Below are 12,687 nucleotides of genomic sequence, written 5' to 3' on the forward strand. Positions count from 1 at the left end.
GCTACTGAGGAAAACAGAGAATAGTTCTTCATAGTAGAGGAAACATGCAATGTCATATTGCTTCTTGAATTATTGTTGGGTAGTCAAAGCCCTAGAAACACGTGAAGTTGTTGTAGAGTATGAACAAAGAAACAAACTATGTGTTTATATCTCTACCCATGTTTACAAGGTTGGGTGAAGTTGTTGTAGAGTATGAACAAAGAAACAAACTAATGTGTTTACAGATCCACCCATATTTACAAGGTTGGGTCTGATATCGAGTAAGATGAAGGCAGCATTCAAAAACACCTTGAATAAACATGTAAACATCCCTACGGTTGTAGGTTCCCTTTCTGAAATCTGTAAAAGAAGTTCCAAAATAATGAAATAATTGAGGATCATGTCTTCTTGCCTTCTCACCCAGGTGAGCAAAGGGGAACTTAGTCCAGTTGTGGCTTCATCCTCTCAATTCTTGAAAAGTAATCCAATTGTTAAAAGTACAAACGCAAGTGGATTTTCATTTATTTTTTTGTATTGTACGCTCCATATCAACTTAAATTGGAATAATATGTTAACAATGGTTTCACGGTCTTATAGGACATATTTTTATGGTGTTCAAATAACATTCTAGCTAGCAACATTGAAACACATTATGTGCACCTGTCATCCATCATCAATGAAATATTTACATATACATGGCTTTTCCTACTATGGTTTCTCCCAACATATTGCAACTATTATTTTGTCTTAGACTTTTAAGTAGGGATCTTAAAAAAATTGCCCTTCCTAATTGATGTATCACCTTTTACATTTGCTTGGGTGATAGTTTGAAAATTGGTGATGAAAGCCCCAAGGTTCATGTAATGTCAACATTTAGATTATTGTAGAAATCATTACCTGTAAGGCATATTCCTTTGTTTCGGTTTCCCCTATATCTTAAAAAATGACAAAAATAATTGTCTAACCCTTCCAGAAAGAATAGGCACACTGTAACACTCATTGGATCAATACCTTATCACACTCATAGGAAGGGAAATCACAGGAGAAATACCTTCCCATTCAATTGTCCATTGAATGGGGGCCCGTTACCTTTAGCTTATGAGCATATGCTAGTAGGAGAAACTAAGAAAAATTTATTATGTATACCTATACCTATGACTAGAAAATGATTGGAAAATTTTGATTGGATTTTATGGAAGAATTTAAGAAGTCTTAAAGTCATATTAGCACTCACTATGAACTGCTAAAATCTTTCTGCATAGTGAAAAACTAGCTCACAAGGAATCTAAAAGAATTCCAATGTCAATGACCTCTCTAAGGACTCAGACAAAGCTTGTGAAGTGGCTCTTGGAAGTTACTACATATAGAGAATTGAGACATGTGCAACAATGATATTGTTGAAAAAATGGCTCTTTCTTGCAATATCTTATTATCGAAGCATTATAAAACACCACAATCGTGAGAAAATCCAACAAGAGCTAAGGAAGCATATCCAAGATATTGAACATATGCTAAGTGAGGCAACTGCAGATGCTGATCTTCCAGAGAGGTCAATTCCTTGTTATATTCTTAAATATAACTTTTAGTAATTATCCTTACTCTTTACTGAACTTGCAGTGTGACTTGGATTGGGTTTATTTATGTAGGGCACTGAACAAGAAAAATACCATGGAAGGAGTTCTAGCAAAAGCAAAAACTTACCTTGTTGATTGCAATAATGTGGTAAAAAAGTTGGGACAAATCTTAGACCTTACTGAGGATGAAGCTCATTTTCACAGAAAACAAAGTGTCTTCCTCTACCAACTTGCTGTCCAAACAATGCCAAAAACTCTTCATTGCCTTTCAATGAGATTGACTGTAGAATATTTTCAAACTTATCAAAGAAACATCAAATTACCATTGAGCAAGAACTTGGAAGATTCAAGTCTTTATCATTATGTCATTTACTCTACTAATATCCTTGCAGCATATGTGGTTATTAATTCTACTGTTGTTCATGCCAAGGTAAAACCTTAGTTTCTTGGCTTATCTATGGTTTCATATTTGATACTAAAATATATGGGATGGTAGCTTCTGTCAGAGCTCTCACTGTATGTTGTTCTTCATTATCATTGCAGGAGCCGGAGAAGCATGTATTTCATTTGATTATAGATAGAAAAAACTATGTTGCAATAAAATTTTGGTTTCTGGAGAACACCTATAGCAATGCAACTGTCCATGTTCAGAATCTGGATGATTTAAATCTTCGTCATTTTACCAATTCTGTGATGGGTTCTTTATCATCAGAGGAGTTTTTTGATGCTATAGAAAGCCCCACTAAATTTTCTAATGATCCCTCTAACTCAAATAAGAAGCTTAAATACTTGTCTACCTTCAATCATCCTCACTTTTGGCTACCTAAAATTTTTCCAAGTCTAAACAGAGTGATTTCTAGATGATGATGTGGTTGTGCAAAGGGACCTAAAACCTATTTGGTGTATTGGTTTTCATGGGAAGATAAATGGTACCATGGATATTTTTGAAGGTTTCATCATTTGAGGAAGTCCCTTAATTCTTCACAGCTTTTCCCAAATGGTTTTGATGGAAATTTGTGTGCGTGGATGTCTAGATTGAATATTATTGATCTGCAACAATGGAGGAAGCAAGCCCTGACCAAAGTTTACATGAGATGGATAAAGATGGTAAATTTTCTTTATGTTTTAAATTGAATCTTTGGACAAATCCCTTGAAAAAATATATGAATTGTATTGTGTGGTGCTTCATGTTCACAAGTTGAAGTATATCAATTTCTAAATATCCACTAATGTTGTTTTTTCACCGTTCCATAGAAAAATAGGTAAAATATTCCATGGAGATTTGGTACATTTTCTGCAAGTCTGATTACATTATACAATATGACCCATCGCCTGGAATATTTTGTTGGATGGTTGGAATTACCTGGATGGCTAGTGGCAACAAGTGTGTTGGCATTAATGTTAACAGTCGTGCTAGGAGATGTGTTGGACATCTCATAGTGTCTGATTTCCAGTGACAACAAGAGTGTTGGAATTGATGTGAACCAAACTAGCATGGATGTTTGTGGTAGAAGATGTCAGCTTTGATGTCCACTAACCAAGTTGTGATGGAAAACTAGGCCAGCATTGATGTGCCTGATGTGTCAAGCTCAAGGGGAGTCCCCATGGTTACTACAATATCTTGTAGAGAATCATCATAGTAGAAAGCTTATTGGAGAATCCATAATATGATGAATATGATGGTTGGGGACTCAGGATTTGGAGGAATTTATGCATTTGGATATTTTATTAAATGCTCTTGTTTATGATTTACTTAGATAGGGCATTGAAAAATGTTTCCAACAATATGTGGAAGTCTCCAAATAGCCCTTTGGATCAAAAGTTATCATTAAACAAAGTTAGGACTTGAAGTCCTTAGGATAAGTGCTCGGAACCTCAGAAGGCCTAGAAGCCCAAAAGATTATTTAAAACAATTAGGGATTGCATTGAGTTGGGGTAGTGGGAACAATGCTTGGAAGCCTGGAAGATAGAAAGCATGGAGTTATGGTAGGAGATCCCAAAATCCAAAAACCCCAAAAGGTATGAGATCAAAATTTTATTAGATTACATTAAGTTGGAGTCACGGGAACAAATACCAGAATGTCAGAAGCCCGATGGGTTGAAATCCTAGAAGGTCAAAACCCCATAATTTTTTGTTAAAATAATTTCTTAAAAGCATCGGGATTGAGGGTTTCAAGTATTAGGGTTGGCAGTGGGTCACTTCGAGCATAGAACCATTTACAAAGGAAATTGCTTGCAAAACCAAATATCAAGGGACCCTTTCTCTCTCCTCCGATAGGATAGGTGGCAGAATATTATTGGTCAGGGATGATGTTAGCATGACATAGTGTTGGACACGTGGAAAACAATTTTGGTGTTTTAGGGTACCCAAAAGGCACATATATTAGTGATACATGGACCTCTCACAAGTCAACACAGGGCATGGATGACATCAACAAGACCTCACCCTAGCAGTGAGCATACCCAGGAGTTTAGAAACCTTGTAACCTTTTATTAAAAGAATTTTGTGGAAGCCTAAGGATAGGGAGATTTAGGCCTTAGTGCCAAGACGTGGTTCTTGGAATTAACAAAGACCAAGGGCATGAAGGTTTATAAAGAAAAATAAGCCCTCTGAGACTTTAGAAGTAGTGGCTGATGAGCCCCAAATTTGGTAACATTTTGGGCTCATTTGGCCTAACTACCCTTGCTCAACCCTTCATTTTTCATGACTTATGCATCATTTTCTTAGTATATTTATGTCATTTGTACGAATGAGGGCAGTCACTATTCCTAGGTGGCTAACACGTGCTTATTTCAAGTTTTTTGACATTTAATGGAGCAAAACCATGCAGATGAGGGCTAGGAGACAGCCAAGATGGGATTGAGATTTTGTAGGAAGGTTGTCCATAGCATTGAATGGCCTTCCTCGTGATCTTCACCCCCAACTCTGAGCTCTAACAGCCACCACAGCCGAGTTAGAAGGCAGCCAAATGGATTTTGAGGAAGCAGCAGTTCACTCCTAGTTTGGTCAGCCAAATCCCGCTGATTTAGGAGGCCATCTTGGGACCTCGTAATGTATAAATGATGAGGCTGTAGCCTTCGAAAAGGACTTTTGAAACCTTGTTGCACATTCTGGATTATGAGTTGTTAGCTTTGTTTTGCTCTTTTGTAAGCCATTATTGGCATGTTGTTTGACTTATGATTATTATCTTTTAATGGAAAGCAGGTAGATTTGAGTTCAGTTCTGAGTTCTTAAAGGAGACATAGCTCTCGGGGTTGGGCTCAACCTGAGAACCTAAGGCCTCCTTCCTTTGTATTGTTATCTTTCTTTCAGCATCGTGTTTTTGTTCTTTTCCTTTACATGCATTTGGAAACGTAGTTTGCTGAGTTAGATTACTTGGTGTGGTCAAGTAGGTTAATTTTATGAGACAGAGTTGCTTCAGAAGTTTTAGAATAGAGTAAAGAGATTGGAGTTAATAAGAGTTCCAAAAAAGGGTTGACTGCACATCATTTTCACCTCTGTTTAGGGGCTGGAATTGCAAACAGTGCCACCCACCAAAAACAGTGTTTTACATGTTCATGCAATCTTTGATACAATGTTTTCGCTGTAATAGTTGTCCATGCGTTCAGATCTTGTGGAATGATTCTTTGCTTCAGTACCATGCATGATTTTCCTTAGAAACAACGTTGCTGTTCTTTGGTTTTATTAAACAGTTAGAATAGGATCATGATATTTCGGTTATGTGCAGGACGTGGATGATTTGTTTCGTTTACACTATGCAGTACTACTCCCTCACTCTCTTATCCTTCTAAACCATGCATAGGCCAACTACTCATCTCCCAATTAGACCCCCTGTCTCTCAGCCATTCTATCACCCTCGTTATTCTACCTTTTCGGCCTTCCATTCCCTCTACCCTCTTCAAGACAACCTAGCTTAGCACACCCCCTCTTCATCTCATCTCTCTGTCACTGAGTCACTACAAACTCCTCCCCTACCTCCCGATCCATCCATGCAGCCTCTTCCACTCACCCATCACCCAAAGATCCGATTATAGGAAATCATGTAGGAATTACTGAACTTCCTATAGAAATTCTGAACATCCTGTAGAACCCCTGCAGACTTCCTGTAGAAGCTCATAAACACGGTTGCTTGGCATCTAAACTTTGTGAACTTCTCTAAAAGGATGTTAGGGACTCCTTAGACCCTCTCTGAGCCTTCCTGACCTCTTCCAAGCATTTCTCCCCTTGATCTACCCCCTGCACAGTAAAGACCCAGTTAGAAGCACATGCATAATAATTCCAACCACTTGAACAAAAATACAAAAATATGTTCTCTTCAGATAAAAGTAGTCTAGACACATGCATCTCACCTTCATAGAAGTAATGGCATCTCTTTCAGTAGTTTTCATTCCCACCTTTGCATCAGTAGAACTAGCTGGTAGAATTAGGGTTTTCTAGGGTTTGTGTTTCTTGTTGGCTTTCAGTTCCTTTCTGCAAGTAGGTTAATTTCCTTTGAGTTAGCTTTCGTTCATCGGTTAAAAAGCTTCTTCTAAGAGCTCATAGAATTTGGCTTGAGCCCCTAGCGTACTTGTGCCAGCTGACCAAGTGACAGTTGCGGCAAGAGTTAGTACTTGTGCATATAGCACCGTCGCTTCCAAGTTTGTTACGAACTACCGGGTTGATAAAATTAGAGAAGGAAGCTCTAGGAGTTGTAGCATTATTGCTACAATACTGGAGCCCACCATCTTTTTGGTGTCGTTGCCGGGGAAGTATCAGAGTATTAGTGATTGTTGCTTTTCTTCTATTTTCCTACTCTCGCCTTCTGCTAAGTAGTTTATTTCGTTTCCATTCTGCAAAAGTAGCATAGACATTTCCTGCCTTCAAAGATTAACATTTCAATTCCGCAATTTCATTTTTGCAAGCGTAGATTAGCATTTCAATTCTGCAAGCGTAGACTAGCATTTCAATTCCTGCAATTCCATTTGAGCAAAATAGATTAGTCCTTTCCTGCTTTCATTTCAATTCTGCATTTTCATTTCAGCAAGATAGTTAGTTGTAGTTCAATATGTTTCAGTTTTTGCAGGTACCAGAGAAAAAAACAAAAGCAATCAAAAGTCTTTCCATTTCATGCCTCGTAGGAATCGAGATAAAACAGGCAAATTCTTACCCAACACCCCCACCACATCACTAAGTCACCCTTCTCTCTTCTTTGGTGACAGTGATTCAGAAGAACCTATAGGTGAACCTCCTGAGATATACGAAGATCCTATAGCAGAAGAAGAGTTAGAGAACACTCCATCTGAAGCCATGGCTGACCATAGGGGAGAAGATGAGAGAATAGAGGGTGCCTTCCCCATCCGAGAGACCAATGGAGACATGAAAATGAAGAACATCAGTCCCTCTGCTTTACCTCACTTCCATGGACTGACTACTGAAGACCCTGATACCTTCCTATTTGAGTTTGTTGTCCTTTTTCGAACCTATGACTATACTGAAGATGAGCAGAAATTGAAACTCTTCCCCTCAACCCTTAAGGATGTAGCATTACGCTGGTTCATAGGCTTACCTGGGAATAGTATCACCACTTGGGCCCAGATGCAACAAGCCTTCAATACCAAATATCGGGACTACTGTAGGTCCAAGGAAACCAAGGGAGAAATCTTTCGGATGACCATGGGGAATGATGAGTCCTTAGAGGATTACGAGGAAAGGTTCCAACTTAGCTATAAGCGGGCCAGGTGCACACTGGACCCTGAATCCCTCAAGTTGGTTCTGCTCCGAGGAGTCCCTGAAGACATCTTAGATACCCTTCACATGCTAGCTGGAGGAGATATTTACCAACTACCTTATGAGGACATAAAGACTGTGTTTAGAAACCACTCTAGGGCAGTCCGAAAAAGAGGTAGAGGAAACCTCCTCTCAGCTGGTATTCCTTTCTCCAAACATGAGTTTGCAAATCAACTAGAGGACCTCAAAAGTGAGGTGAGATAGACCATTGCCATGCAACTTGATACATTCCGAATCTAGCAGAAGAAAGAGGAAGTTGAGAGGGCTTTGGCTATTTTCTGCCCGAGGTGTACAAGGAAACACCCTAAGAATGAGTGCCCATTACATTCGGTTGAGGTATGTTTTGTCTGTGAGGAGGACCACCCCACAAACCAGTGTCCAACCTTACCTGGGCTTAAATTATCAAGGGACAGAAGCGCCCACTGAACCCCTCTATTTCCTCAACCAAAGGAGGCCACAAGGACCTAGACCTTACCAACAGGGGATGCAAGGGACACCCCAAGCTTATTACAACCCCAACCAATCTGCTCCTATGCCTTCCTGGGGACCCCCTGTTCATTCTTCCTGGTCTATGCCTCCTCCATGGTCTTACCCACCTCAGTACCATACTCAGCCCACTACTCATTCGTTTCACTCACATGCCTAGCCACAGCCTCAATGGAATGCACCTCAATCGGGGTGGAGGCCCCAGTACAATACTCCTCCTGCCATTTTGCCTCCACCACCAGCTCAACCACAACCATTACCTCCTGCTCCTCCAAGGCAACCTCAAATGCCTGCTCAACCAAACCCGAACCCCAACAATAGACAGGCCCAGCAGGTATATACTGGGGAAAAATCATGCCCTACCTATGCTGTGGAGATCCAGGAGATCAATATCTGATATGGGAAGACTCTTTCAGATCGCCAACCTCCTCCCCCAGAGGACGAGGAAGATAAACAGGAAAGTGAACCAAAGGCCATTCCACCCTTTCCTGAGAGATTAACAGCCACCACACAACCCAACCCAGAGGAGGATGAGCTTCTGGGAGAGCTCAAACAGTTGTGTGTGAAAATACCACTTCTCCAAGCCATCAAAGATGTACCGATATACAACAAACTGGTTAAGGAAAAGTGTTTTAGACACCCAGGCAGGTGAAAGAGAGATGCTTCAACCATCAATGTCATAGGACAACTGTCTGATCTTATGTTGGGACAAGTCATCTGCCCAAAGTATTTGGATCCTGGGAGTCCTGTAGTTGATGTCCACATCAATGGCACCATCATACCTCACACATTGATTGATCTAGGGGCTGCCATTAATGTGATGACCAGGGATACCATGCTCAAACTCAACCTTCAGGGTTCCTTGAGAAAGACATCGACAGTCCTGCAACTAGTAGATCGCTCCACCGTGACTCCCGAAGGGATCGTAGAGGATGTCTTGGTCTCGGTTGACTCTTGGAAATACCTTGCAGATTTCTTGGTTCTGCAACCAAAGGCAAAGCTTACTGGATACCCTATTATTTTGGGAAGGCCTTGGTTATCCACTGCAGATGCTTACATAAGCTGCCGTGCAGGAAACATGACCATCAAAAATGGTCCTATGTCCAAGCAGCTAGTCCTGTACCCTCCTGCCCAACCCTCATTAGAGCATGACTTACCACTTTGGTTGGAGGAAGGAGAAGAGGATGAGGTGTACTCAGCACCTTTGTGCACCCTAGACACCACTAGGGGAGGCCTTCCAACCGAGGATGATTTGATTGAGACCTTGATCCAGACTCCACCTCCCAGTGCATTGTCCTTAGAGGAATTGGTGGAGGATGCCCAAGCCAGCACCTTAGTGGACCTTTGTGTGACCAACCCTGTCACACCCAGAGTCAAAAGTGTGGAGTTCGGCCCTGAGAGAACGTTAAAGATCAGCTCCTCCCTATCTCCTTCCCAAGAAAAGGAGTTGTGTAGTCTGTTGGCCAGTCATCTAGATGATTTCGCTTGGAGCTATAAGGAGATGAAAGGAGTCCATCCTTCGGTCTGTACCCATCACATCTACATCAAAGAGGATTGTAAACCAGTTAGGCAACCCCAGAGGAGAATGAATCCAGCCCTTAAGGACATCGTCAAGGAAGAATTGCAGAAACTATTGGATGTCGGATTCATTTACCCCATCTCAGATAGCGAATGGGTGTCCCCCCTGGTGTTGGTTCCCAAGAAAAATGGGAAGTGGAGAATCTGTGTGGACTACCGAGAACTGAACAAAGCTACCAAGAAAGACCATTTTCCTCTACCTTTCATAGATCAAGTGTTGGATGGACTGGCAAGAAAGAAGTTTTTCTCTTTCCTGGATGGGTTTAGCGGGTATAACCAGATCCAGATCAGCCCGGAAGACCAAGATAAGACCACCTTCACTTGTCCTTGGGGTACCTTTGCTTACCGAGTTCTTCTCTTTGGACTATGCAATGCTCCTGCCACCTTCCAGAGAGCCGTCTTGAGCATATTTTCTGAGCTGGTCCATGATTCGATGGAAATCTATATGGATGACTTCACTCCTTATGGGTCCAACTTCTAGGAAGCATTGTCCAATCTGGGAAAAGTCCTAACCAAGTGCATTGAGATGAACCTGTCCCTTAGTCCTAAAAAGTGTGAATTCTTGATGACTGAAGGGACCGTGCTAGGCCATACCATTTCTTGCCAAGGGTTACAAGTGGATCCTAACAAAATTGCTCTTATCAAGAAGGTTCCACCTCCTCAGAAGGTAAGAGATGTTCAAAGTTTCTTAGGATTAGCAGGGTATTATCGGAGATTCATTAAAGACTTCAGCAAGCTAGCCTCGCCATTGTTTGGCCTCCTGGCAAAAGATGTTGAGTTTCAGTGGACTGACGATTGTCAGAAGGCTCTGAATGAATTAAAGGACAAGTTGGTGTCTGCCCCAATCTTGAGAGGTCCAAACTGGGCCCTACCTTTCCACATCCACACTGATGCTTCGAACAAAGCCATAGGGGCAGCCTTAGGACAAGTTGAACAAAAACTTCCATATGCCATCTACTTTGTCAGCAAAAACTTATCCAAGGCAGAACTGAACTACACTGTAACTGAGAAAGAATTCTTGGTCGTGGTCCATGCACTGAACAAGTTCCGACATTATATCACTGGCTATCAAACATTTGTACACACTGATCATGCTGCAATTAGATAGTTAATGAATAAACCAGATGTGAATGCTCGTATTATTAGATGGTTACTTTTGTTGCAGCGGTTTGATTTGACTATCGTTGACAAACCAGGTAAAGAAAATGTTGTTGCTGACATTTTGTCTAGATTGGATTTATCTGCAGATGAGGATGGAACAGTAGATGACCAGATGCCCGATGAACATCTGTTTTCTATTTCAGTACTCTCTCCATGGTTTGCTGATATAGCAAACTACCTTGTTTCAGCACAGTTCCCTCCGCACCTATCCTCAAGAGAGAAGAGCAGAATCGTCAGAAAAAGTGCCTCATTCACTTGGATCGGGGGCAACTTGTTCAAGCTTGGCCCTGATCAGATCTTAAGGCGTTGTGTAAGGGAGGAGGAAGTCTTTGATATCCTCCTCACCTGTCATGACAGGCCTTGTGGAGGACATTTTGCAGCAAAGAGGACTGCCTTCAAAATCCTGCAGGCAGGCTACTATTGGCCCACGCTTCATCAAGATGTCAGAAGATATATCAACCAATGTGATCAATGCCAAAGGATGGGGAAACCGACTCCAAGGGATGAAATGCCTCTCCAACCTCAAGGGACTCTTGAGCCATTTGAGAAGTGGGGTATGGATTTTGTGGGTCCAATCTATCCTCCTTCGATGCAAAGGTCTTACATCATTGTGTGCACAGACTACCTAACCAAGTGGGCAGAAACCAAGGCAATCAAAGCAGCGACAGAAGAAAAGGTGGCCGAGTTCTTAAGAGAAAACATCCTCTACAAATTTGGCTACCCAAGAGAGCTAGTCACTGATCAAGGAAGCCAGTTCACCTCCAACTTAATTGAAGACCTACTAGCTCATCACAAAATCAAGCATAGGACTTCCACCCCCTATCATCCTCAAGCAAATGGGCAGGTGGAAGTCACCAATAGAGCATTGGAAGGGATCTTGACTAAGGTGGTGAGCAGCAGCAAGAAAGATTGGGCAGATCGCCTGGTTGAGGCCACATGGGCTTACAACACCACTTGGAAGACCACAACCGGCTTCACACCTTATGAGTTGGTCTATGGGAAGAGAGCTTTGTTGTCAATTGAATTCGAGTACAACACTTTGAGGATGGCAGCTCAGCTGGACCTAGATCTCAGCCATGCCCAACAAGAAAGGTTATTGCAGCTGAATGGATTGGACGAGCACTGAATGCAGGCCCTTCTTCACTCAGAAGTGGTTCAACTTCAGAGGAAGGTGTGGCATGACCAACACCTCAATGACAAGCAATTTCAGCCGGGAGATTGGGCGCTGTTGTATGATTCCAGGCATAAAGATTTCAAGGGAAAGCTGAGAACTAGATGGCTGGGACCATATGCAATGGAAAAATGTAATGACAATGGATCTGTACTTATTCGGACCATTGATGAGGAGGACATCCCTATGCTTGTCAATGGGCATCGGTTGAAGATCTACAGAAAGCCTCTGTCAAGGCAAGAATTCATCAAAACTGTGGAAAAATCAGTGCTGGTCATAGAGAAGGGTTCTGCCTCTGTTTTGGGCATACCCTGAGTTCAAAAAAAAAATAATAATAATAAAGATCCTTGGGTGAAAACCTTTCTGAGGTGCTCAAGGCAGATGGTAAGGGTGAAAACCTCATCGAGGCGCCCCTGCTGTCTTTCAAAAAAAAAAAAAAGAGAGAAAAATAAAGATCCTTGGGTGAAAACCTCTCTGAGGCGCTCAAGGCAGATGGTAAGGGTGAAAACCTCATCGAGGCGCCCCTGCTGTCTTTCAAAAAAAAAAAAAAACAAATAAATAAAAAGAAAAAACAGGTAAAGCAAGTTCACAATGTGGCAATGCATGCAGGTTGCAGGTATTCCATGCAGGAAAATAGGCCCTCAATTCGAAGACAAGGGTCCCTACTATGTTACCAGGTGACCTCACCAGCACTCCCTCCAGAAACACTCATCTCTTCCAAGATCTGGGCACAATTTGATCACAGATTAGCCTCCTACAGGAAGCTACAAGACGTTCTATAGGAAGTCCTGTATTTCTACAGGAAACTTCCTGTAGAAGCTTGGGACGGCCCAGAACCGACTGTGTGAGGGGATCTAACGCCCGAGGCCAGGCATGGAGGCATGCAAGCTACTCTTTTCGCCATCACACACTGCTGTCACCTCCTTCTACCACCCCAGTTGCCATGCAATGGAAAACACCTGCACAGTCAA

At 41.9% G+C, this 12,687-nt stretch overlaps 1 pseudogene; it reads left to right on the forward strand.

The window, feature by feature from the left end:
- The first annotated feature begins 379 nt into the window (after nt 1–379).
- The window catches only part of LOC149254103 (putative galacturonosyltransferase 7), a 43,197-nt pseudogene continuing 30,889 nt past the window's right edge, over nt 380–12,687 (forward strand).

The sequence above is a fragment of the Pinus tabuliformis genome, chromosome 7 (genome assembly GCF_031772625.1).
Source record: "Pinus tabuliformis cultivar Carrire ecotype Pingquan chromosome 7, CPIR1, whole genome shotgun sequence".
Taxonomy (NCBI): domain Eukaryota; kingdom Viridiplantae; phylum Streptophyta; class Pinopsida; order Pinales; family Pinaceae; genus Pinus; species Pinus tabuliformis.